Source organism: Aethalodelphis obliquidens, unplaced genomic scaffold (genome assembly GCF_003676395.1).
Source record: "Aethalodelphis obliquidens isolate GAN/ISIS:26980383/991018 unplaced genomic scaffold, ASM367639v1 scaffold15, whole genome shotgun sequence".
In the NCBI taxonomy this organism is placed as follows: domain Eukaryota; kingdom Metazoa; phylum Chordata; class Mammalia; order Artiodactyla; family Delphinidae; genus Aethalodelphis; species Aethalodelphis obliquidens.
The window spans coordinates 15,250,559-15,278,482 of NW_020837959.1; the positions used below are offsets into that span (position 1 = coordinate 15,250,559).

At 41.7% G+C, this 27,924-nt stretch overlaps 1 protein-coding gene across 1 annotated transcript in view; it reads right to left on the reverse strand.

The window, feature by feature from the left end:
* Positions 1 to 27,924, reverse strand: part of GPC6 (glypican 6) — a 1,084,450-nt gene that overhangs the window by 67,031 nt on the left and 989,495 nt on the right. The window lies entirely within an intron of this gene.

The following is a 27,924-nucleotide window of genomic DNA, read 5'->3' on the forward strand; positions in this document are numbered from 1 at the left end:
CAACTTTCCTTTTTGGGCCATGGCAGCCTCCTGAATCAAAAATCACGGACCGAGCCCACAAATGATAATTGCACATCCTTCAACCTCAGTTCAACAGTGGTCAATGGTGAACTTTGACTTGCCAGTGGTGGGTACCGAAGGTGGTGCTTGATAGCTTTGTAACTGCCTTCACATACATTTAATCACCTAACCACCACACGCACCATACAGGTATAAACGGCACATTACCCTTCGTATAGATGGAGACTCTGAGGCTCAGGGAAATATAGTAAAGGGCAGAAGGGGGGCTTGAAGCTGGATTTTTGATGCCAGATCCAGTGCTGCTTCCAGAACATTCTGTCTGACTTACCCATGAAGTGAGGGCTATGGAGCTGAATGCTTATTCTCGAGGCCCTAGACGTGTGGTTCTCAAACTTGACTGTGCTTCGGAACAGTTGTTCCGAAGGCTTGTTAACGCACAGATTCCGCGCTCCACCCCCTGAGTTTTGGATCTAGTAGGTCTGGAGTTGGGTTTGAGAATTTGCTTCCTAACAGGTTCCCAGGTCATGCTGGTGTCGCTGTCTCTCCCGGGGACTGTACTTTGAGAACCACTGTTTTAGAATCAAGGACAGTGGCAACCCCCATCCCCCATCTTGTTTTCCCACTAGGATTTCACGGGAAGTTTTAAAAGTACATATTAATGCTTGGACCCTACTTCAGAAGGATTCAGTTATTGTAGGGAAGGACCTGGGGGCGTTGGTATTTTTTACTGTTCCCCAGGTGACTGTAATGTACAATCACATTCCAATAAAGGTTGGAGGCCAGCAAACTGAGGTCACCAGCTGGCTGCTGCTTTTGCAAATATAAATTTTATGGGCTCACAGCCAGGCCCATTTGTTTTCATGCTATCTGTGGCTGATTCCGTGCGGTAAAGACAGAGCTGAGTAGTCATGACAGAGACCACTGGCCAGCAAAGCAGAACATACTTACTCTCTGGCCCTTCGTAAGTAGTAAAAGTAAGAGCAAAATAGGGGAGACTAGAGAAGACACCCTTTGCTTTTTTACTTTCAGCAAGTTTCTCCAAGTCTTGATCAAGGCACTGCGGGGAGTGCCGGGAAAAAGGAGAGAGGCTGAGCTCTTCTATAAGGGACGTGACTTAAAGTTGTGATTGCATCTTTTGTAAATGACTTTTCTCTCGACTTCTCTGTTTCTTGTACACTCATTCTCTTTTTCCACCAACTGCACACTTTCCCTTCCTCCCTCTCTGTGGTTACACAGGTTTCTTTCTTTTTTTTTTTTTGAGGTACGCATGGGCCTCTCACTGTTGTGGCCTCTCCCGTTGCGGAGCACAGGCTCCGGACGCGCAGGCTCAGCGGCCATGGCTCACGGGCCCAGCCGCTCCGTGGCATGTGGGAGCCTCCCGGACCGGGGCACGAACCCGTGTCCCCTGCATCGGCAGGCGGACTCTCAACCACTGTGCCACCAGGGAGGCCCCACAGGTTTCTTAATCCCACGTTAGGACTCTGCTTCTCTATCTACTTTCCTATCCTCATTTGCCGATCTACACACGGGATGTGTGTTGCAGTGAAGAAGACATCGTATTGATATTTGGAGGTAGAGGATTCGAACTGGAATCTTACCCCGCCAAGGTATGCCTGTACCTTCCTCACTGGGTTACTGCAAAGATGGAGGAAGGTTAGTCAGGGTGCACTGCAATCTGCAAAACACTTTCCACATTTCATTTTTTGTTATCGGCCACAACTTCTCAGGAGAATTCAAGAAATGAACTGCAGGCCATTTCACAGGCTCCTTTTGGTGCTCCCCAGGAAGGGACAGGAACTGTCCAGACTCTAAAATTGGGTTTATCCTAGTTTGACAAGGGAGGAAAACCCCCAAACCTCTCAGGCTGCAGTTTTTATGACTGACTCGGAATCCCAGGATTAGAGCTCAGAGCCCGCACGATTGAAAGTAGACAAAAAGATGCTACATAGTGTTGGCCTTAAGTGAGACTGATGGCCATGCCTGTACCTAGTCCAAAATCTGGAAAAAAAGGCAAAAAAAAAAAAAAAAGTCGAGAAGAAACTATGATTACTTAAAACTTCAAAGTTATAAATAAAGTAGAAAAAATATAGCGAAAAATTAAGGGAGACGAGTCTCTTCAGTGGCACATCAGACTTCCTGGCTCAGTGCTATACTGAGAGGGTAATGCATATAAATTCATACAGCACATGAAGAGCTTGGAATCCTTTTCCAACCCTGATGTACAGACCAATTTCATCCCTAAACCCCTCGTCTGTTGCCCCTGGAAAAATCTTGTCATGTGCAGAATCCTCCCAATGATTTCCAGAAACTTCATGTAAACATCCAGAGAAAAGAAAATGTTAACCTCTCCCATAAGTCACCTGTCGTGGCCAAAGAGAAAAGTATCTTTCTTGCAAACAGAGATCTTCACATTTGTTACTTCTCTTGCAATCTCCTGACATCAAATTCACTCATAGTGAAACTCATTACTGGTCAATTCAGTCAGAACCACCAAACTGATTCTATTTATATATATATATATATATATATATATATATATATATAATTGTATATTATAATTATATATATTATAATATATTATATTTATATACATATAATTATATATTAATAATTATATAATTATATTATATATAATGATATTATTATAATTATATAATTATAATATAATTATTATAATATAATAATATATATATTTATATATCAATAGAATCAGTTTGGTTGTTGATATTTGGAGGCAGAGGATTCAAATTGGAATATTCAAATGTATATATAAATATAGTTTATATTTATAATATAAATATATATATTACATATATAATGTAAATATAAAATATATATTATATTATAAACTATAGATAAATATAAATATATATATATATAAACTCCAGAGTATTGAAAGAAGCTTTGGGAAAAATAATCTGCTTCTTAGAATGACTTGACAAAAGGGCATCATCATTTCTATCAAGCCGTCATACATCTTTAAAGCACACATTTCAAGTTCTGCTCTGAAGGCAGAATCAGCCCCATTTGGGGACCCCCACGCCAGGGCTCAACAGCTGAGCCAGCCCCATGCCGGAGGGAATAAACTGGCAACAAAACCTATGTACAGAGAGATTATGCAAAGACTTCACGTCTTCCAGTCTGATTAAAAACTTGCAAAATGGAACAGCAAGAATATAATTTGAACAATCTGTTAGACCCAAGACTGCTAGTATCTTTCTCTTGCTCTTTTTTTTTCCCCACTTGGAACTCTCACTTTTTATCACTGTTGCAGATCTAGAAACACCATTTGGACGGAATTAGGCAATAGCTAATTGCTACACTTCAGCTCAATCCAGCTGCCTTCCACGGGGCTTCTTAGGCCCAACAACAAATTTCTTGGCTTCACTAGTGCCTACTGGAAGAAATAGAAGCCCAACTAGGATGAGAGAAGGGACCCAAAAGAATTACGAGAGAAAACAAATTAAATTTAGAAATACGAGTTATCATCAAGGGAGCATCTAGTTTCAAGAACCCAAGTTTGGGGAGATTTTTCCTGCCTATTGCTCTCCATCTTTCCCTTCTAATTCCTGTCCCACAAAGCATCACTGCTCCATGGTTAGCAATTACTGGTTCTCAGACTGAGAGTAGAGGGCAAATCTTATGGGATCCTTGATTTCTCCATAGCCCACTGAAGGGAAAAAGAAGATAGACACGAGCACATGCTTATTTTAGACATCCTTTGACAGCAGGGTCTATCAAAGACTTAATAGGCCTAATGTCTATGTTCCAAGTGCTTAAAACTTTCCCCGAGGAAGGAGTTTCTCTCTTGACATAGGCTGGTAACACATTCGTTTGCCTTTCACTTTTCCTAGGTAAGCATCCTGGCTTTCCAGCTTGACTAGAAATTTTGTGTTTCGTGTTTAACTCGGGGGTTTTCCTGCCAGGCTCTTTCCCAATATTTTTTGAAATGCAGTTATTTATAACAGGGATATTTTAGGTCGAAGCTCAAGCAATACTTCCACCAACTTGACCCACCAGTGCTGCTCTCTGTAGACAAAGATGATCTCTTCCCTCCTATTTGTTCCCAGGGTGTGGACAGGCCTGCGCCGGGCCCTCCAGCTGGCCCTGCCATGACCACACCTCTGCTCACTGTCTGCTTGGGATTAGGGGCCTAGACTGGACCGCGAAACCCAGTAGACCAATGCGCCCAGGTGGCCGTGCTCATCCAACCTTGGCCTCCCTTAGTAGTTGCTCTAACTCAGGAATAGGCAACCTTTTTCTGTGAAAGGCTAGTATCAGCCTTTGGAACGTGGAAAGCATTGTTTTGGGCTTTGCAGGCCGTGTGGTCTCTCTCAGGACTATTCAGTGTTACTAGAGTAGTACGAAAGCAGTGTCGATTCTACCTAACTGAACGAGCGGGGCTACGGTCCAATACCACTTTATTTACATAAACAGGCGGCATGGCCTGTGGGCCGGAGTTTGCTGATCCCTTGTAAACAAACTTGTCTGAAGAGCTTGCGCTCCACTCATTCAGCTTCTGGTTCCCCTGCTTTACTAATCCCCATCCTAAAAACCACTTCATGTTGTTCCTCAAATCCGTCTGCCAACTAGAGTTGATGTATAACCCCCAAATCAAACTAAAATGGGATAGAAAAAGGAGGCAAATTTTATTAAATTTGGGGGAGAAGTCCAGCTTCTCAGATCAAAGGGAGAACGTTTTTACATGGTCATTTAAACGTTAACTAACCATCAGCCTCTTAAGAAAACCACAGAAGGGAACAACCACCACTCCCAACAAACCCACCAGGTCACACACCAGAGCTCCGTGAAACTGGCTAAGAGCCCATATGTGAGGTTTCTCCTCTGTATGTGTCTGAGGTTACGTGGGGAAAACATGCAGCACACAGCTCTGCCCGTAGTGAATATTATTACCTCTCTTTAACAGACAAGGAATTAGAGCTGTGCCTCTCTTACTGTGACGGACCTATGCGTCACCTGGGGTCTTGCCAAAATGCAGATTCTGAGGCAGTAGGTCGGGCGAGGGGAGCTGAGGGTCTTCATTTCTAACAGGCATCTAGGGAATACTGGTGCTGCTTGTCTAAGGCCTTCACTTTGAAGAACAAGGACCTAGAGAAATGATTGGCGTCCTCGGCTACACACTGGAAACGCCTGGGAGATTTCCAAATACAGAGGCCTGGGCCAGCCCCAGACCAGATGCGTCAGCAAATCTGGGGATAGGGACCCGACAGCAGTATTTATTCAAGTTCCCCAGGTAGTTTTAATGGAGAGTCAAGACTGAGAGTTGCTGAACCAGAGGCTCAGAGCAATTAACTGACTCGCCCAAGGTCACAGGGTAGGTGGCCAAGCGTGGGTTTTCAGAGACGTAAAATTTCTGCCTACCTGATAATATTTGAAAATAATCTTAAAAATTGTTACAAGGCTGGACACAGGCACAGGGTGTATGTTCTCCAGGCTAACAGCAAAGATGAAGGAGGACAAGAGGAAATATGAGACTGAACTTACTCAAACATAATGTTATCAACACGGTTAAAGGGGACACAGATAAAGAGGTGTGAACCAAGCAGAAGCCTTGGTTCTGGTGTGAAATTCCCCCTCATGGCTCTTTCTTTCTGCAGGAAAGCAACATGGCAAAGGAGCCTCTTGGAAGGCGCATTTCAGTTCAGAAATGTGCAGTGTCTTCAGATCCTTTGATGAATCACCACACGATGAAATCTTAGAGGCTGAGTAATTACATTTGGCTTCCTTCCTGCCTCTCGGGAGGTTCAAAAAGTCACATTGATGGGAACGGGCAAAATTTCTAACCCGTTCCATTCAGGAATTTCTGTCCTGAACAGGATCAAGGTAAGGGAAGAAGGAGAAGGAAAAAATAAAGAACAACAACTCTGGGGAAATTATGGGACGAACCGAGATTTTCTGGGTCTCCTGAATGCGTCCAATCTACCTTGTGAGTGGAAGGCCATTTTCACCTGGAAAAACACATGGATTTCAAAGACGTTTACACAACTGTTCTACCACAGTTGTTCAAGATCGGATCTATTTTCTCACTCTCTGCAGAGCCTGTGGAGAATACGTCTCCCCTTGGTGAAGACCCTGGCTGTGTAATTTGGGACATCCCAGCTCAAAGAGGAAGTGAAAGTGTGAGGAAGAATCGGACATCTTCCAGACCGAGCAGAGGACAGCTGCGGAGGATACAGCGAGGTGCAGATTCACTCCTGCAACCTCGTCCTTTTAGGCAGAGGATGTGAGGGGCCCGGGTCTGGTGGGTCCTGGGAACACAGTGAGCTCACGGGAAAATTCATAATGATGAACCTGAACGGAGAACTCAGCGCTTTGCCAAACGTTTTCAGAGGCTTAAATTCAAACGTGACTTTTCCTCTGACTCTATTCTTTTGGGATATTCTTATGGACATTTAATTTAGTTTCTTTACTCTGTCCCTCCTGGACTCCCTTTTGGATCACAGAGAAATAGGAACGAAGCCCTACAGGACATTAGCTGGATATTCTGGAAAAAACCCCAAAAAGCAAAAACAACTCTGAGGGTCTATGTTTTTGCCTCCACAGAGCTCTTTCTCAGAAGCTTCAAAGCGTGATCTAGAACCCGCTGGTCGGCGCTCAGCAGGGTCACACATCCCACACTCGCACAGAAGCTCAAGCTCACGGCACTCTAAAGGACTGTCCGACCACCCCTCATTTTACAGATGAGGGGACCTGGGATGTGCAAGGTCACACAGTGATGCCGGGGCAGAGGCAGAACCAGAACCAGGTCTCCCAATTTCCAGCTCAGCAGCCCCTCTGTCTCAGGCCAGCCCCCTTCTCTGGGTTGGCCTTCAGGAACCTATTTTAATCAGCTTCTGGTGTGGGTGATCCAGGTCCCACATCTTCAGAAATGCTGGTCTAGTGGGCAGAGAGAACCTTTGAGACACTAGTGACAGATCTTTCTCTGTTGGCTTTGTAGTTTATCTCCTGGAAGCTTGAAAGATAAGCCTCTTCTATTTTCTCTCCCACCAAAATCAGGGGGGAGGGGTGTACAGCACTCTTGGATGGGGGAACCAATTTTAAAGTCCCTGGGGGTGCAGTGTGGCCCTACTTTTTCTCACAGTTAGGAAGCCCTCAGCTCAACTCTGTCCTGTGAAAAGGAAGCACTGGAACTACTTAAGAAAAGGGAGGCATATGTGAAATGATCTGCACTTAGATTCAATTGCATAAGAAGCGGTGATCACTCTCGAGTTGATATTACACATTCTGTTAATAAACTGAAAAAACAAATACAAAAAAACCTCTCCCCAGAGAGAATGACCCAATCACTTCTGAATCTATATTTTCAGTCCATATGACCACCCGGTGTTACTGCAACAGTAAGAATCTTGAAAAGGGGTCTGAGGTCACAAGGAAGGGTCAGTTTAGCGAGGAGACCTTCCTCCCACGTGCTTGGCATTTTCAGAATATTTTGCTTTTGTTTTGACTCTGACTGCCAATTAACCATGATATGAAAACACCTTTCTTTCTTGTGTTGTGGTCCAGAATTCCAAGAGAGAAGCCACCGCTGGGAGGAAGCAGTGGGGGAAGTGTGAATGCACGGGACGGAGTGGGAGAGAAGGAAAGAGGGAGAATGCCTTCCCATGAAGAAGAGACGAAAAGGGCCCACAGCGCCGGGGAAGAGTAGAACATCTGCGGCGAGATGCTCAGTAATTAATCATCTCTGTGAGACCCCCACAGTCCCCAGCCCCATCCGCCCGCCCAGCAATTTTGCTGACACAGAAGGAAAAGGCACCTCCATAAACACAGCTAGTAAAACAGTATTACAGCTACATAAACAGTTGGCTCTGGCAGAAGGCAGTGGGCCCTTTTTAAAATTATGCATGGAATCATGCATGTGGAGAGAGAAATGACGTCCTCACTCTCTCAGTGAGCCCGGAGATACACTGAGAACCTTTGCTGTCTCACACTGATATTGGTAGATGCTGAACTGCAAATGTCATTTTTTTTTTAAAACATCTTTATTGGAGTATAATTGTTTTACAATGTTGTGTTAGTTTCTGCTGTATAACAAAGTGAATGAGCTATACGTATACATATGTCCCCATATCCACTCCCTCTTGCGTCTCCCTCCCACCCTCCCTATCCCACCCCTCTAGGTGGTCACAAAACACTGAGCTGATCTCCCTGTGCTATGCGGCTGCTTCCCACTAGCTATCTGTTTTACATTTGGTAGTGTATATATGTCCATGCCACTCTCTCACTTCGTCCCAACTTATCCTTCCCTCTCCCCGTGTCCTCAAGTCCATTCTCTAGGTCTGTGTCTTTATTCCTGTCCTGCCCTTAGGTTCTTCAGAACCTTTTTTTTTTTTAGATTCCATATATATGTGTTAGCATATGGTATTTGTTTTTCTCTTTCTGACTTACTTCACTCTGTATGACAGACTCTAGGTCCATCCACCTCACTACAAATAACTCAGTTTCGTTTCTTTTTATGGCTAATATTCCATTGTATATATGTGCCACATCATCTTTATCCATTCATCTGTCGATGGACACTTAGGTTTCTTCTATGTCCTGGCTAACGTAAATAGAGCTGCAATGAACATTCTGGTACGTGACTCTTTTTGAATTATGGTTTTCTCAGGGTATGTGCCCAGTAGTGGGACTGCTGGGTCGTATGGTAGTTCTGTTTTTAGTTTTTTGAGGAACCTCCATACTGTCCTCCATAGTGGCTGTATCAATTTACATCCCCACCAATAGTGCAAGAGGGTTCCCTTTTCTCCACACCCTCTCCAGCATTGATTGTAGATTTTTTGATGATGGCCATTCTGACTGGTGTGAGGTGATACCTCACCGTAGTTTTGATTTGCATTTCTCTAATGATTAGTGATGTTGAGCATCCTTTCATGTGTTTGTTGGCCATCTGTATGTCTTCTTTGGAGAAATGTCTATTTAGGTTTTCTGCCCATTTTTGGATTAGGTTGTTTGTTTTTTTGATATTGAGCTGCAGGAGCTGCTTGTATATTTTGGAGATTAATCCTTTGTCAGTTACTTTGTGTGCAAATATTTTCTCCCATTCTGAGGGTTGTCTTTTCATCTTGTTTATGGTTTCCTTTGCTGTGCAAAAGCTTTTAAGTTTCATTAGGTTCCATTTGTTTATTTTTGTTTTTATTTCCATTTCTCTAGGAGGTGGGTCAAAAAGGATCTTGCTGTGATTTATGTCATAGAGTGTTCTGCCTATGTTTTCCTCAGAGTTTGATGGTGTCTGGCCTTACATTTAGGTCTTTAATCCATTTTGAGTTTATTTTTGTGTCTGGTGTTAGGGAGTGTTCTAATTTCATTCTTTTCCATGTAGCTGTCCAGTTTTCCCAGCATCACTTATTGAAGAGACTGTCTTTTCTCCATTGTATATTCTTGCCTCCTTTATCAAAGATAAGGTGACCATATGTGCATGGATTTATCTCTGGGCTTTCTATCCTGTTCCATTAATCTATATTTCTGTTTTTGTGCCAGTACCATACTGTCTTGATTACTGTAGCTTTGTAGTATAGTCTGAAGTCTGGGAGCCTGATTCCTCCAGCTCCGTTTTTCTTTCTCAAGATTGCTTTGGCTATTCGGGGTCTTTTGTGTTTCCATACAAACTGTGAAATTTTTTGTTCTAGTTCTGTGGAAAATGCCAGTGGTAGTTTGATACGGATTGCATTGAATCTGTAGATTGCTTTGGGTAGTATAGTCATTTTCACAATGTTGATTCTTCCAAGCCAAGAACATGGTATATCTCTCCATATGTTTGTATCACCTATAATTTCTTCCATTAGTGTCTTATAGTTTTCTGCATACTGGTCTTTTGTCTCCTTAGGTAGGTTTATTCCTAGATATTTTATTCTTTTCATTGCAATGGTAAATGGGAGTGTTTCCTTAATTTCTCTCTCAGATTTTTCATCATTAGTGTATAGGAATGCAAGAGATTTCTGTGTATTAATTTTGTATCCTGCTACTTTACCAAATTCATTGATTAGCTCTAGTAGTTTTCTGGTAGCGTCTTTAGGATTCTCTACATATAGTATCACGTCATCTGCAAACAGTGACAGTATTACTTCTTCTTTTCTAATCTGGATTCCTTTTATTTCTTGTTCTTCTCTGATTTCTCTGGCTAATGTGATTTTGTCTGGCTAATGTGATAATGTCCCTCAAGGAAGTTACTGTTGATGAAACAGCAGTAGGAGCTGGAGGTGGCCTCTGTTTTTCCCACGCATTTCTAGATGGTCTCAGAGGAGGAGGGGAGGAGTTCCTCTGACTTCATTGTCTTGACTCACAGGAGGCTACTGCTGGCCAGCTGGAGAGGCTGGCAGAGAGTCTCATTTACTTTTACCTATCTTCTTTGCTCTTCCCTCCCCACCGTGTGAATGCAAAGAGGAAGGCTGGAGGGACTTTCATAAGGTTTTAGCGCTTTTTCTGTGTTTTCACTAGAAAATGGCAGTGTTGGGCTTCACTGGTGGTGCAGTGGTTAAAATCCACCTGCCAATGCAGGGGACATGGGCTTGAGCCCTGGTCCGGGAGGATCCCACATGTCATGGAGCAACTAAACCCGTGTGCCACAACTACCGAGCCTGCACTCTAGAGCCCGCGAGCCACAACTACTGAGACTGCGTGTCACAACTACTGAAGCCCGTGTGCCTAGAGCCCGTGCTCCGCAACAAGAGAAGCCACTGTAATGAGAAGCCTGTGCACTGCAACGAAGAGTAGCCCCCGCTCGCCGCAACTAGAGAAACGCTGTGCGCAGCAATGAAAACCCAACGCAGCCATAAATAAATAAATAAATGCAAGAAAATGGCAGCGTTTAAGATAGAATGCCTCTTGCCAGAGCAGCTTGGATGAAAAGGATAGTCAGTGTAGGTTCACTGACTATGACAAGGGTACCACTCTGATCATCTCACGCCTGCTGAATGGCTATCGTCAAGGAGACAAGAGATAAGAAGAGTGAGGATATGGAGAGAAGGGGGCCATTGTGCACTGTTGGGGGGGAATGTAAATTGGTTCAGTCCCTATGGAAAACAGTATGGAGGTTCTTCAAAAAACCAAAAATAGAACCACCATATGATCTGGCAAAATCCCACTTCTGGGTACATATCCAAAGAAAATGAAAACAGGATATCAAAAAGATACCTGCACTCCCTTGTTTACTGCAGCATTTTCCACATTAACCAAGATATGAAAACAACCTAAGTATCTGTCAATGGATGAATGGATAATGAAGATACGGTATATATCATATCTTATATGTGTAAGATATGATATATGTATATCACAAACACACACAGCAGAACATGATTCGGCCGTGAGAGAGAAGGAAATCCTGCTGTTTACCACAGTGTGGATGGACAGTGAGGCATTTGAGGGCATTATGCTTAGTGAGACATGTCAGACAGAGAGAGCATCATCGTACTGCAGGGTATCACTTCCATATGGAATCTAAGAAACTCAAACTTGTAGAAACAGAGGGTAGAATGGTGGTTCTCAGGGGCTGGGGGTGGGGGGAATTGGGAGGAGGTCGGTCAAAGGGTACAAACTTGCAGTAAAAAACAAAACAAAGACACAAGTGTACCACTTGGTGAAGGACGATGATAGTGCAGGAGGCTGTGCATGTGTGTGGCACAGGGTATATAGGGGAACTCTTTGCACTTTCTGCTTACTTCTACTCTGAACCGAAAACTTGTCTGAAAAATAAATCTATTAAGAGAAAAAAAAATATATCTACCTTCTCTGTGGCAGCGGATTCAACAAATTCAATTTTACTTTATTTTTGTTTGTGATTGTAATTTTGTGGGCTTTTCTATTCTAGAACATATATATTTCAATGCTGAAGATTCCTGATCTTAGTAGAATAAAATAGAATTAAAAACAGGCTTATGACAACCAGGACGACCCTATTTTAAAAGTTGAGAAGCAAAGAAATAGCTTAGCGCTAAGCCAGTGTACTTTTTGCATTAGTTACTTCATCTCTCTGGATTCTGGCATCCCCACTGGTAAAGTGAGGGTATTGGACTAGATGGGCTTTCACGTCCTTCCAAATGTAAGGACCCTTGAATGTAGAGCAAATGGTTTGAATTAGTTTTCCCTGGCAGTGATGGTGAATCTGCACTTTGGCTCCAAGCTGTCTCACTCCACCCTCTGCGACCCTCTTCAGAGGATGGTGGGGAAGTTCACGGTAAGGAAGGAGGCCTTGGCCAGCATTTTTAAAAGGATCAAGGCCTCGGGCTTCATTTACATCTTGCTCTACTTACCTGAACAAACAGTCTTGTTTTTAGAGTTGGCGAGAGCCAGTGCAAAGCCAAACATGGCTTTGGTAAATCACAGTCCTGTTTGCGTCACAATGACTCAAAAGGGCTGAAAAATTGCTGACCACAATTCAAGATAATGCAATGATTTGGACACAAAAGACAAAACTCTGTAATAAGGATTTTAACCCAAAGTCAGTAATCCTCGAGGGACTTTATACAACTCCCACAGGCATTTAAAATAATGTGCCGAAAGCCTCTTACCATTTTAAATCAATAGAGCTATAGCTCTTACTCCTAATCATCTGTTCAACCAAAAATAATTTACCTGCCAATGCTGTTATTGTATAGGAAGAGCTTCTAAAATGAGGACCCTGTGTCCCATATTCCCACAATTGAGAGCTTTGAGAAAATACCAGCAATGTAATGAAAAGCAAACTTAGGAGGGTAGTTGATTGAATGTTCTGGAAATACAATAGTCACCATCTAGACCCAAGGCCTTCTGCCCCATCCTTTCACCAACATCCTTTCTTCACCTCCCTTGCGCGAGCCTCCAGTCTTCATCACAGAATTCTGTGAAGTTGCTTGGGGCACCAGAAATAGCTCTATGTGGCAGACAGGAAAATCCCCTTCCTTCGTTCCTTCATTCCTCTGTCCCTCCCTCCCTTTTATTTTCCCCCAAACATAGAACCTTAGGAAAGTACCGTGAGCAACAGAGAAGTGACAAAGTAGCAGTAAACCCACTGAAATGTCTGTTCACCTCTTGTTTGACCTTTGATGGCAGTAGAAACATCACAGACACCAAGAGGATTATAACTTTAGGCCCCTGGGGAACAGAAAGCCAGCACTGGAAGTCTCTTCAAGGGAAACATCAGATAGCTGTTTCCAGTTGCTTCAAGCTTTGCAAACGAGGTACGAACTGTGAAAACCCTTTGCCTGTTATTCGAAAGTGCTGCACAAATGTGGAACACTCTTCTTATTTACTGAACCAGGAGAGGCTGTTAAGAGGCTCCTGCTTCAATCTGGGGCTACGTTATATTTTGTAAGCCAGGCAGGTGGGACAATTTGGTGGATATACGTGGGGATAAAAATAAGAAACCTGGGTCCTTGCTCTGGCTCCTACGTCACCGGCAAACCTTAATAACTTTGTGCCTCTGTTTCTCCTTTTATTTTTAACAGGAGAGAGGTCAGGATGGGGGAAGAGAAAAATAGCTGCAAGATCCTTGTCCATTTCTTGTCATTCCACAGAGTCAAATCTACTCTCCAAGCACCGATCATTTTACAGTTAAATTACTGTCCATGACTTGTCCCTGTGTTCACCTTCAAGTGAGTCAAAAAAAAAAAAAAGGCTATTTCAGATGTTATTCACCTTCGCATCCGATTCAGCCACCTAATCTGGGTTTTTCATGTCCTCTGCCAGGATTTCTCCCTCCCCTGGCCTGAATGTTTTTGAAAAAGCCTTTCAGTGGCAGTCCTCGGTGGTGACGTGAGGCCACAAGACATGCTCTGCTTTCAGAAATGAGTCACCGGAGCCTCAGTGTGTCCCTTGCCCCCTCTGCTCCGTCATTTCTCTAGGTTATTTGCATCCACCATTTAGCTGCCTGCTTCCTAAATTCTTTTACAGAGCTCGAATCTCTTATCAGCTTCCCAAATGTTCACCCTCGGACTTTTCATTGTCATCTTGCTACGTGGCTGCATCTGAAAGAGAAGCTCCAGTGCTCGCTTATTTGACAACGATGCAGACACTGGTGTTAACTCTTCCTCCTCGTCTGTCTTTTCCTCAGTGACTCTTCCTAATGGTACCAAGCAAAGCTGTCGTAGCCTTAATCTCTTCCAATCCTGAGGCTTGAACCCGAAGCAGCCACTTCTGTAAAGACCAAAGGCTGGGGCAAAGGAGTTTATCTACTGGCTTTGTGCTAAAGCCAAAATCCCAGTGAATAATGAAAATCTTTGAAGTTAGATGTTGTTCTTGTTTGATTAATAATAACAGTCACACTTCATCTATTGATATCATTATTATTAGCAATAATACTAAGGATAACTAAGTTTAATGCAGACAATGGCTGAGCCAGGAACTTTATACACGTTAATTATCATCATCACTGCAACAGGACAACACAGGTCCTGTGTTTTTATTTTTTTCTTCTCCATTTGAAAGATCAGAAAATGGGACAACAAGGCTAGGTGACTGCTTGTGCGCCTCCCTGGCTTTAGCATCTGTTACACCATGTGGAAATAAAGAGGAGTTGTGCCTTGAGGCACAAGAGGTGGGGTACCCCTCACAGGGGTGGGAAGGAAAGGAGGAGCGAGGGAAGTGATCCATCGCTAAACCATGTGGGGCTGGCTTCTCTCTCAGTACCCCTCATCCTCATTTGCATGACACGAATGCGGGTTTTGTGACACCAAATGCCCCTTGCTTGCTCTACCTGTGCCTGCGTCCTGTCTGCCTGAGGCAGTGAGAGAACGAAGGAAACACGGTTGTGTTCCATGCAAGCCTGTCCAGCAGGTGTATACCAAGGACCTCATATGTATTAGTGCTAGCCCACAGGGTGCAGAATTTTGGCCTGGGAAGACCTTTGAGTTTCTGTAGAAGAACCTTCTATCCGAAGAACTTAATGCAGCCTAGTTCAGCAATCCATGGCAGAACTGCCACGGGGGACTGGTACCGCTGCAAACTAAGTGAAAATAGGAACCCAGAAAAAGAATACATGAGTATTGAGGTTGGCTTTCACCTTAAGGACATTTCCCAGACCCAGATGACCTGAAGCTTTGGTGTTAATAGATTTGCAGGGAGGGGCAAGGGACAGAAGTGTAGGGCTTCCCTAAGGCCATCAGCCTATATCACAAAAAACTGGAATTCCAAGGGGTTAAATCCTTAGTAGGGGAGAGAAATAGAAATACCCGTCACCACAGGCCACAAAGACTTTCAATCGATTAAGTTCAAAGGAATATAAGCTTATAAAAAAATAGAAACAAACAAATAGAATATAAGATATATAAGGAAACAAAGCACCATGTGCAAAAGCCAGCAGAGATACCAGATGAGACCATCCAACACTTCCGATATCAGAAGTATCAGATGCAAAGTGTGAAATAAGTATGTTGAAAGATAGAAAAAGGTAGGATTTAGACATGTGAATAAGGAGTAAGATACTACTGAACACAGGACTAAGCACATTTGAAAAAGAACAAAATAAATATTAGAAATGAAAAATATAATCATTAAAGTTAGAAACTCAGCAGACAGATTTAATGGGAGATTACATACAACAGAAGGGAGAGGTAATAACCTGAGAGGTGGAGCTAAAAAAATTATTCTGAATGTAGAAAGAGACAAAGACAAGTTAGGAGACACAGAGGATAGAGGGAGAAAGTCTGACATGTCTAATCAGTTATGGGATAAGAGTAGAGAAAGAGAGAGGGAATTAGGTTGAGGTAATGCTTGAAGATATATGACTTAGCGTTTTCCAGATAATGAAAGAGACCAATTAGGAGATTTAGAAAGCCCAGCAAATCCTAAGCAAAATAAATTTAAAAAAAGAAAAGAAATCTACGCCTAGACACAACACAATAAAATTACAGAACAACAAAGAAGATCTTAAAAGCAGCTTGAAAGAAAATACAGATTATTTACAAGGGAAGGACCAAGAGTTGGCTTCGCAACAGCAGTGATACAAACCAGGAAACAGTGAAATAAGCAGCAACGTACTCAGAGAAACTAACCATCCATTCTAGGATGATGCATTGAGCACAAATGTCTCCCAAGAATGAGGGCAAACAAAGACATTTTCAAATAAAACCCCCAGTAAAGTGAATCCTCTAGTATGTATTCCAGACCAAGGAAAGTGATTCCTGATGGCTGGTTTGATGCAAGAAGGAATGATAACGAAAGAAAGCAGTAAAATGTGGTTAATTCTATATACAAAGTTCCAGTACAAAATCATCATCACCATCATCATCATCTAAAATCTTGTAAGATTAAAAAAATTATAAGTTAGAACTAAATTATCCAATAATAATAGCATATGATCTGAGGGGAAAATTATCAGAGTTGAGGTGTTCTGAGGTCCCTGTATTGTTCCAGAGAAGGTAAGTATTTTTTTTTTTCCTGTACGCGGGCCTCTCACTGCTGGGGCCTCTCCCGTTGCGGAGCACAGGCTCCGGACGCGCAGGCTCAGCGGCCATGGCTCACGGGCCCAGCCGCTCCGCGGCACGTGGGATCTTCCTGGACCAGGGCACGAACCCGCGTCCCCTGCATCGGCAGGCGGACTCTCAACCACTGCGCCACCAGGGAAGCCCGGGAAGATATATTGATTGATTGATTAAGCTCAGACTGTGTTAAGTCAGGACACATGCTAAAATTTCAAGAGTAACCATTTTATTGGTAACCATTCTATTCAAGAGTAACCATTTTTCTAATTGAATAAAAGAAAGTATTTAGATTCCAAACACTAAAAGAAAAAAAGTGGAATGAGACAAAAATCCTCAATCAGTCCACAAGAAAGAAGCAAAAATAAGTCTGGAATGGATGAGACAAATAGAAATCACAAAACGAGATGGAAGAAACAAACTCAACCATCTTAGTTTTTCTAGTGCATTTAAATGAACTAAATGCACCAATTAAAGTATGAATATTGCGAGTCTGGATTTAAATATAAAACCAGCCATGTGATGGTTACAAGAGCCATATCTAAAACATAAGGGTTCAGAAAGGTTGAAAGCGAAAATGTGGAAAGAGATACATTTCAAAGAGATACTGTATCAAAGAGATACAGTCAAATACTAGTAAAAGAAAAACTCTGGTGTATCTCTGTTATTATCAGAAAGAAATCGACTGGGACTTCCCTGGTGGTCCAGTGGTTAAGACTTCGCCTTCCAATGCAGGGAATGCAGGTTCCATCCCTGGTCAGGGAGCTAAGATCCCACAGGTCTCATGGCCAAAAAACCAAAACATAAAACAGAAGCAATATTGTAACAAATTCAATGGTCCACATCAAAAAAAAAAAAAAGAAAGAAAGAAATAGACTTTAAGGCAAACAACTACTACTACTAGAGAAGGGGGAATCCCTATATAATGATGACAAGGTCCATTTGCATAGAAGCTAAACTTGTAACTAGAAATACAGACTCAAAATATAAAAAAACAAAATAGAACTACAAGGAAAAACAGATCAATCTTCCTGCCTAGTGAAATAACTCTCCCAGTAACTGATAGAGCAAACCTACCAAAAAAAAGAAAAAATCAGTAAAAATATGTAAGATTTGAAGACTGTTCTGAAAAGAGTCCTCTTATCCCATCGTCCCCTTCTCCTCCTCCAGGAGGCCCGGGGCAGTGGCTCTTCTCTGTGGGAGGTAAAGTTTAGGATGGGACATGATGAGAGGGCCTGAGGGAGCCCTGGAAATTGGTGCTTACACTTGGTCCACCACGGGGTGCCTCTGAATTTTAAAAAGTAGTGATGAATCACAGTTTATTTAAAAGTATCATGCTTCAGCTACAATTTGATAAATCACTGTAACAAATCTCTGGGTGGTTCACTTATTATTACTGGGCACAAGGAGTGTACTGTTCTTAAAAAATAAACACCCACACTCACCCACTCACCACCCCCCCCAACACAATCCTTCCTTGTCGTACCATGCTCAGAGTTATGCAAATCAGCGTCTTCAAAAAATATTCCAGTAAAGGGGGATGAGAGGGATAAATTGGGAGATTGGAATTGACATATACACCCTACTGTATATAAAATAGATAACTAATAAGGACCTACTGTATAGCACAGGACATTCTTCTCAATACTCTGTAATGACCTATATGGGAAAAGAATCTAAAAAGAGCGGATATATGTATATGTATAACTGATTTACTTTGCTGTACAGCAGAAACTAACACAACATTCTAAATCAACTATACTCCAAAAAAAAAATTAAATAAAAAATATTCCTAGGGACTCACTTAACTTCTAACTCTCCAAAGTCATGGAGAAAGAAATTTTTTTTTAATGAAAATAGTGTAAAGAGGTTGTATTTCATTTATTTTTAAAGAGAGGATAAAGGTTGACAAGAGAGGATGAAGTTTCTTTCACTTGAGCCCTCACCATTAAAATCCTAATGAAATATTTCTTGTTCCTTGAAGACTACTGTATAAAGAAGATTTGATTTTCCTGAGTAACTGGAAACATTTTCATGAGGACATGTCTCACACTAAAGATTGCCGTGAGGAGTTTTTCGATTTTACGTGAGGAGATCAATTAAGGCAGTTTGCTACCTTTCTGTTTTCTTCCCAGAGCCGGTCTAGCTGCTTCGTGTTTACCCCTTTTCTCTAGCACTCAAGGAGCTGCAAAGAACGAACAAAGGAAACGCTAGGCTTTTTCAAGTGCAGGGATGAGTGTTCTTCATTGCAATGAATTCAGGCTGCTTTGAAGAGTTTTCTTAGGTTCAAATCCCTTAGAATAAAACTTACCAAGTCATTGTTTTCCTTTCCTGCCTCATTACACATAAATAATTTATGAATTTATATTGTAATTTTTCTGCCAGCTGAATCAGAGCTCTACGATTTCGAAAATAATTCCACGCAGAAGCCAATGGCACACACAATCCTGAGACTTTCATTGCAATCGATAAGTTTGCTGTTGCTGTCAGCCTGTGCACTTTCCCTGATTAACCTGCGAAAAGTGTTCTCCGTCATGAATGCTATTCAGAAATAAACAGATATTGTAAAAGGAGACAAAGGCAGGTTCCGGAACTCGAATTCTTGGTGATCTTAAATGATGATGTATGAAAGGAAGAAAGAGGGGGAACAATTTGATTTGCTCCAACTAGGTTGACCCAGAAAGGAGAAGAGCAGAAAAATTGCTTTGCCTAAGCACACATGATGTCAAGTCAGACAAGAGCAGCCCTTACGACATCCAGTATCGAAGGTTCCTTTAAAAAATACACAGTCTGGATCTGAAAGACATTTAAATGATGGTAATAAAGAAGTCTTTGCTCATTCTGTTTTCCTATTGCTCTTTTTCTCCTACTCATTGGCAACAGCTTCTACATCCTCCTTTGAGATACTGTCTTGGTGGGCTACTGGGGTGGGACTCCTTTGCTCTGGTTGAATGATGATTGAACTTGAAGTTTGGGTAGGAGAAATAGCCATCCGATGCTAAAAATCAACCTGACTTATAAAGGGATGCTGGTTTCCTAGGGCAATGTAGACACTCCCTTTGTAACAAGGATTTAGAATTCCCTTAGATTTCTAAAAACTTTTAAATGCAATCTTCACCTGACCATGGTCTGATTTAAATGAGAGCTAGCTTGATCTGCCATCGCCCAAAGTGTTGTGAGCTCTTTGATTATGTTCTAGCCACTTCTACTTGGCCCATATTACAGCACAGTAAATATATGTTGAATGAATGATGAATTTCTCTTTGTTTTTCATGAAAGGTTTGTCTCAGAGAGTAATGAACAGATTTTTATCAATTTAAAAATCTTGCCTTGGTCATCTGTATTTGGGGTTGATAATATTTCTGTTCACAAACGTGTCCATTTTCAGTCTGTGTGAGACACAGAGGGACATATGTCCCTGCCTCCTGGACAGTAGGCTTGGTCATGTGACCTGCTTTGGTCGACCAGATGGAAAAATTGTGCTGTGTCCCTTCCAGGTGGAGACTCACGGTCTCTCTTTCCCCTGCTGCTGTAACAGGCAAAGCTCCAGATAATGGCTGACCGTCACCCTGTGTCCCGGAGTGAGGGTGATGACCATGTGTAGCTGACCCGCAGCCAACCGCACGGCAGACACTTGCTATGAACAAGAAATAAACCTGTGTTTTTGTGAGCCATTTTGGGGGTTGTTTGTAGTTGCTTCAGTGCCTGGCTTGGCCCCTCCAGATCAACAGAATATTGGAAAAGCTTCTAAAGATATTACACAAACCCAACTTCCAAAAAATTATCTGTTAGCCAGCAATATAGAGGTCCTGTTACAGCAGCTGGTTCGTTCATTGACTGTCAACTTGTCTTTTTTTGTTTGTCTGTTTTAATAGCTTGGCTAGTCTTTTAGATGCAAGAAAATACCCATGAAGTCAGAGCCTTTGACAATAATAACCGTGAATGAGCTTAAGTAATAAAATTATTGTGTATTGAAGATATGTTTCTATCTACCTTCAGCATTTATGAAGGGAAGTCAATTTTCCCTCAAACAGGTTTCTTTTCATCTGGTTTTCTCTACAATGTTTATGCCTGAGGTTTAACGCTCGCAGTAAAGAGTGTCCAAGTATGTTATGGGAATAGCCCAATTCCCAGTGCTTTAAAATGTATTCCATGGGCCCCAGAGTCAGTTAAAAGCTGACTGATTATACAGCAAATGCATCAAAACTGGTATTTATGAAAAATCCCATTTCTTCAGCTCTATTTCTCATAAGCGTGAACGTCACATCTGGGAGTTGTGGAGTTATGGTGCAAATATCTCAGACAGCTATGGGAAAAACTGACTGCAGCTTTTCCATAAGCTGCTCAATAATTTAATGAAAGATCTATGTCCACTGATACCTCTCATGAACACATATTTTAAACGGTATGATTAGGGCAGTTTAGTATGGCTTGTGTGTTCAGGCTTTCATAATCAGGTCACCGAAAACACATATTACATAGATGAATAAGGACAAGTAACGGGAATGAGTGTGCAGATGAACTTTTTCATCCGATCAGTTCAGAACTGGCAATGTTTTTCTTTAATTTGTTTAAGATATGGGCAAAGACTTCTGGCTTAAGAAAGGAGAGCAAGCTATCGGATACAGCCTAGCTCAAAGATGCTACATTTGTTTAATGTTTTCAATGCGCATATTTGGTCGATGATGATTCATTTGTTAACATACCTTCCAAATATTCTTTTTTTTATACAACTTTATTGGAATATAATTGCTTCACAATGCTGTGTTAGTTTCTGCTGTACAACAAAGTGAAGCAACCATATGCAGACATATATCCCCATATCCCCTCCTTCCTGCGTCTCCCTCCCACCCTCCCTATCCCACTCCTCTAGGTCATCGCAAAGCACTGAGCTGCTGTCCCTGTGCTATGCGGCTGCTTCCCACTAGCCATCCATTTTACATTTGGTAGTGTATATATATGTCCATGCCACTCTCTCACTTCGTCCCAGCTTACCCTTTTCCCCCACCCCGTGTCCTCAAGTCCATTCTCTATGCCTGCATCTTTATTCCTGCCCTGCCACTAGGTTCATCAGTACCATTTTTTTTTAGATTCCGTATATATGTGTCAGCATATGGTATTTGTTTTTCTCTTTCTGACTTACTTCACTGTGTATGACAGACTATAGGCCCATCCACCTCACTACAAATAACTCAATTCTTTTTATGGCTGAGTAATATTCCATTGTATATATGTGCCACATCCTCTTTATCCATGCATCTGTTGATGGACACTTAGGTTGCTTCCATGTCCTGGCTATTGTAACCCTCAGAATGGGAGAAGATATTTGCAAATGAAACAATGGACAAAGGATTAATCTCCAAAATATACAAACAGCTCATGGAGCTCAATATCAAAAAAAACAAACAACCCGATTGAAAAATGGGCAGAAGACCTAAATAGACATTTCACCAAAGAAGACAAACAGATGGCCAAGAGACACATGAAAAGATGCTCAACATCACTAATTATGAGAGAAATGCAAATCAAAACTACAATGAGGTATCACCTCACACCGGTCAGAATGCCCATCATCAAAAAATCTAGAAACAGTAAATGCTGGAGAGGGTGTGGTGAGAAGGGAACCCTCCTGCACTGTTGGTGGGAATGTAAATTGATACAGTATGGAAGTTCCTTAAAAAACGAAAAATAGAACTACCATATGACTCAGCAATCCCACTACTGGGCATATACTTTGAGAAAGCCATAATTCAAAAAGAGTCATGGACCAAAATGTTCATTACAGCCTTCCATATATTCTTTATTGGTGTAGTTTATCTCAGATTGCAAAATCAAATTCCTACTTCCTGTAGGCTAACGTTTTATGGGGCTCTATACGGGATACTATTCCCTGGAGGAAACACGGTGTATCTAACTGGTTTGATAAACAATGTTTTTTTGCAAACAGTAACTCTTGCCTTTTTGATGATGCTAGCACTAACAACATGTGATGATGGAGAATGTACATGCTAGTTAGTTTTATTAAGTGCTACTCAAGAGAGGAGAACTCAATAAATACATGATTGATTGATACCCATAGAATGCATCGTTTTGGGTTTAGCTGAAGTCAGGAATTCTGACAGACATTTTCATGTCTGAAGGGGAAAATAAGCATATCAACGTACCATAAAATGGACGTAAGATCTGTACAGCCATATCTGGGGTCTGAAAGTGTAACATTTTACTTTTGTGACCTAGAGGTCAGCAAAGCTCTTGCTTAAATGTTTCTGAGGACAAAGGAGAGTTTAAAAATAGAGTTGAAAATGGTTTTGCTGGTAAAATTACCCCCCAAATGATTTCAGACCACTTATACCTAAAGCAAGCTGTGCAAAAGTTTTCCCCCTTTAACATGTGCGGCATGACTTTATTCATTGCTGGAATCCACGTGAGTCTCTGAACGTGTCTTGAAGCAGAGGAGCGGAATGGGCTTCAGCATCTCCCAAGGAGTAATGCAGCCGGTGGGGTATATGTTACTCCCCAAGGTATACGACCGCTGCAATTAAACACTGCTTTGCCTGAGTTGAAAGAAAGGGCTATGCTTCTGATTTCACTGTGCTTCCACATTCCTGAAAGAACAGCTTCCCAAGGATGTAAAAATAGTCCACTGTCCACTGGGTGTGAGCTGAAAATTCCACATAAGGGGCAGGCATTCCATTTAGGTTTCCAACAGCGTATATCACTGAATTAGATTTGTGCTTCCTCCAAGCCCATGGAATAAGCAGAATATCCTGGAGATAAGCCATCATTGTACATGTGTGTCTTAACGACATTCCCCACGTGGGCTTCATCAACCACAAGCCTCCTACAGAAGCCTGTGTCGGGAGGCTCCCTCTGCCACCACACGCTGTTGGTGATGCCCAGAGAAGGGCAGAAACTGAGACCAAATAACTTGGGTGGCTTGGTTTTAACGCTTTGTATTTTCTCCCTGCTTTGAAAGCTCGCTGCATTTTGCTGCTGTTATTGCCAAGGGTTCACTGAAAATGAAACTAGGGTGTCTCAGTGGGGTTTTGCAGCAAATAGATAAAGCAAGTTCAGGCAGGACTGGGCAGTTCCAAATCTGAAGTGGATGGAGCAGTAGCTGTTTGTTTGCTGGGGTGAATGGGGCATAATTTATTCAGCTGCAGCAGAGGCTGAAAGCCAATCTGGCTTTGACCCATTTATCTTTAGAAAACTAATTAAAGAGCAGAATCTGGTTTACTGTTGTTACGGAGGCTTTAGTTTCTCCTGTTCAGGCCAAGCAAAGACTGAGAGGTGTGTGTGTGTGTGTGTGTGTGTCTCTGTGTGTGTCTGTGTTGAGGTGGAAAATGGAAAATATCAGTGTCACCTAAAGACAGTGGCTGAGGCTCTAGATAATAAAGCAGTTTCTTAACCACAGCCTGACATCCTTTTGAAATGCAAAATAGTGGATTTAGCCGGATGCAGAATCCTTTGAGGTGACAGTGAAATGCCATGGCAATTTAAAATGAACAACAGACAGTTTCCCGCATCCTTACAGCTAAGACTTCCTAAATCACACCAAATGGTCCCAAAGAGGCATGGAAGAACATCTTTAAGACCAACATTTTACTCTGAAACTGGGATTAACCATCAGGCAGGAAACAGTGCCAGGATGTGAGTTGCTTTGTCCATTTCGTTTCTGAACAATAAGATAAAGGGTATAGCTTGATGATATTTTACAAGTACTTAAATTTATACGTATTAATATTAACAACATATTTGTCACCAATGGCACACCAATACATTTCAGAAATTGCATTGTGTTTTTGCAAGAACCATATCCAATAATAAACATATGATCTTGGGGGCCCAGCTAAAGAAGTTTATAGGAGACAAGCGGGGAAGTCCAGCACACGTGGGGAGTGGGTGGGGATGATATTATGCTTTACATTCTTTCCAGTATGTTCTAGGACATCATTCTTTTTCGGGGAAACTACAAGGGTCATAATAACCATCAGACAAGGAGATTGGACTAGTTTAACCGCTGGAAAACCTGGAGGTACCAAGAGAATGTTGGGGAGGGCAAGCACACACTGTCAACTGGAGCTAGTCAAGTTGTATCAGTGGGTCCAAACTAATAGAACCCTGACTTGTCCCACCACTGATGCTTCCTTCTCCCACTTTCCATTTAGCACCAGGAGACCTTGAGCTATCTGCCTTCCCTGTTCCTTCCTCAAGATATTCCCTTCCAGAGTACTCCTGTTTCAGATATACCTCTTAACTTTCTTACCTTATCCAAACTGCCCTGGGCTCAGAGAGCTGGAATGATAAATAGGGATACCACTCAGAGGACATTTTCTTTTAAACAAATGAATATTAAAGGAGGAAAATTAGACATAGTGTTGCCACTGCCTAAATTTAAGGCCAGGCAGACATGTAGCACCATGACGTCATAGGTGTGCTACATGAATCAATGAGCTCATCAGGTGAGAGGCATCTTCTCTTCTGGGTCCATGATGCTATGGAGGGTTCAGGTCTTTATGAAGTGGTAGTACCGGCACAGAGCGGTATTATGAAAACCACTGGATAACTTAACTGTCTGTTTATTACAGTTAATGTGTAATTTATTACAGTTAATATGTAAGTTAAAGTCAGGTAGGATAACCTGGCTGTGCCTATCCTCACCCCCAGTACAAACCGCTTGGTAGTAAAAAATATCCAATGCTTTCTCCCTAAATGCTCTAAAAGATATCAGTAAATCCAAGTAGGAAAACAAAGAGTAAACAAGCTATACCACAAACTATTTCTTACCCCCCTAAATTCTCTGTGTCCCAGCTAGTGGAAAAATTAGCTCCTTATGCATGAGAGCTGCTGTTGGTTCGTTGTCATTATTAGGGAGGTAATTATTCACTCAGCACAGAAGAAAAAAGCCAATATATTCTATCAGGGAAGAGCAAGTTTTTCAGGCAGACTATACACAGTCTGAACATTGGGACAGAATTCAAATCAGCCACCAGATGAGCTAGTCTTACACAAAGCTGAGATTGAAAACCTTGCCATTGAGAAAGAATACCAAGTGGTTGTTAACCATAAACACCAAGCAGAGAGGACATTCTTAAACCCATTGGTCAGGTACAGTGTTCAGTGTTCTCTCTCTAGACAATCTGGAAGGAGGAAGTGGAGGTGGGATTTCTCAGAAACTCTCCGGAATGACCATACAAAGACAAATGGGGATGAGAAGAAGAAGACCAAAGCTTACACTATGTTGCATTGTCCTCCACACAATCCTCTGGGAAGCAAGAGGAAAACAAATTCAAAGGAAAAAGAAAGAGAGATTATTCTATACATAATAGCACAGCACAGGTATAACGTTCAGCGTTGCAGACTGGCATTCCACCCATCCCCACCCCCGACTCCCTCAGAATGAGCAGTAGAATATTTGAGAGTCTGCACACACATGGTATGATGTTGAATACTTACTGGAGATTCACTGGTCTAACTCATTGACAACTTGATGAATTAACTTCCAAGTCTAGGGTTTTTTTTAATCTACTTTAAGAAAATATATTTCTCTAAGACACATAATTTACAGTATATTTTTGCTCTAACGAATCAGCAGGAGTAACATAACAGACACTCCCTGCCCAAGTGTGTCCAGGAGCTGTATAGCATGTTGTGTTGTAATATTCTGAGCTGTACAACTAACCAACAGGGTGGTATGCTCAGATCTTAAAATCAAGCTACTTTGTGTTGATTTATTTTTACACACTATACTCTCCGTGAAGTCCTAGTGGAATTTTCTTTAAAGGAATCACTGTTTCATACCACATTATTTAAGAGAATTCACAGGGTATAAATTTAAGAAAAAAGGAAGAGAACCAATCTCTTCCTAATTTCAAATAACCACCTCTGGTCTATTTAATTGCAAATCAGTAACAGTGGGCTGGGACAGGAGGACTGCCAGGGTGAGTGTTGGTGACAGGAAGAGACAGATGACAATGGGCCAGTTTGTGAACCAAGTTAGTTAATGGCGTTTGTTCATTTCTTGAACAAACCATGGCTGCTGGCAGGGAGGACTTCAGTATTCTCTGAGGAGTCAGCTTTCCATCAGAAGCGGAATTTATACAAGTATATTCATTCATTATTGGATAATAAAAATAACTTTAGGGTAGTATGTCTGAAAGCTACACCTAAACTGTTTTTTATGCCCATATAACTTTGAAGGAACACATGGAATGTTTCCTAGTGATATAAAAGAATTGACAACTTCCTTATAAATGTAGTAAGAGGTTAAATGATGGAACTGATAGATTTTTAAGAGAGAGTTTTGTTTTGCTTTCAATTACTTTATATAAGTTTTAGCAGTGGCTTACCTAGTTTGGGATTAGGAGATTTATTTCTAAAACAAACCCCATAACTACCACTTCACATAAAAATTTGCTTTATAATAGCTGGTATAAGAGCATTTACCAACAGATCCCAAAGTTAATGCCACAGGTACTAATTTTAAATGGTAGTAAGAAGCAACTCTCCGACAGCTTTATAGCTAAGATTTTTTTTTGGCAAAAGGGGTGGGGTGATTGGGATAGTCTTTGGGATGCTATCTTTTGAAGCATTTTCTCTGCTGAAACACTGAGAGAAATTAAAGGGAGTCTTTTCCAATTATCCTTCTTTTCTGGGACACATGCTTCTTATAAATATTCAGGAAACATCTTTTCAGGGGAAAATTAAAACAGGAGTAGGTAACCTGAGACTTGTTCATAAACTTGCCAAATAAGCAGTGATATATGGCAGACCCATCAGGACCTATCACCTCTGCGTGTATCTGGAAGATGATTTTATCTGACTGTTGCACAGCACTGTCTGGCCAAGGTAACTGCTCCAACCTTTCCGCTACTCAGAACTATATTGAACCTGCAAAGGGACGAAAGATTTGGGGGAACAAACGGCCGCAAAATGGAGATTCTGATGTTAGCTTCGGAATTAGCTTGTGTGTCTCGAGAATAACTCCGTATAGCTCCTTTTTACGTGGAAACAGTCCCTTGGTCTCAGGGGCTGGGAAAGTGTCTCCAGGTAGGTTTATGACTGGCTGTGAATTACAAATCGCTAATTCTTACAATTTGGGAAGGAATCAGAATTTAACTGAATAAAAAATTAACAAAACTGCCATTCTCCCTGATAGAGCCTGGAGCCACACCTACGAGGAAGTAGGTACCATATGCTGTCAGAGAATATTTGAGAATAAAACTGGCTTATTGATTTAAATTCTTCTGCACTCACTCCGGTCCTTATGTACCTTGAGTTTGGTCCTCTTCTCATGATCATATGATTAACCATTACTAATTCTTTTAAAAAATGATTCAATGTATCTTGGGGGTGCGTAAAATAGAAGATCCTAACTCACTTTCCTATTTGCCAAGATTCCTCAAGACCCTTGTATTTGGGGCACTTTGAGGATGACCAATGAAGTTCCTTTATAAAAGATTCAAATCCCAATTTTCATATCTACTAGATTTTA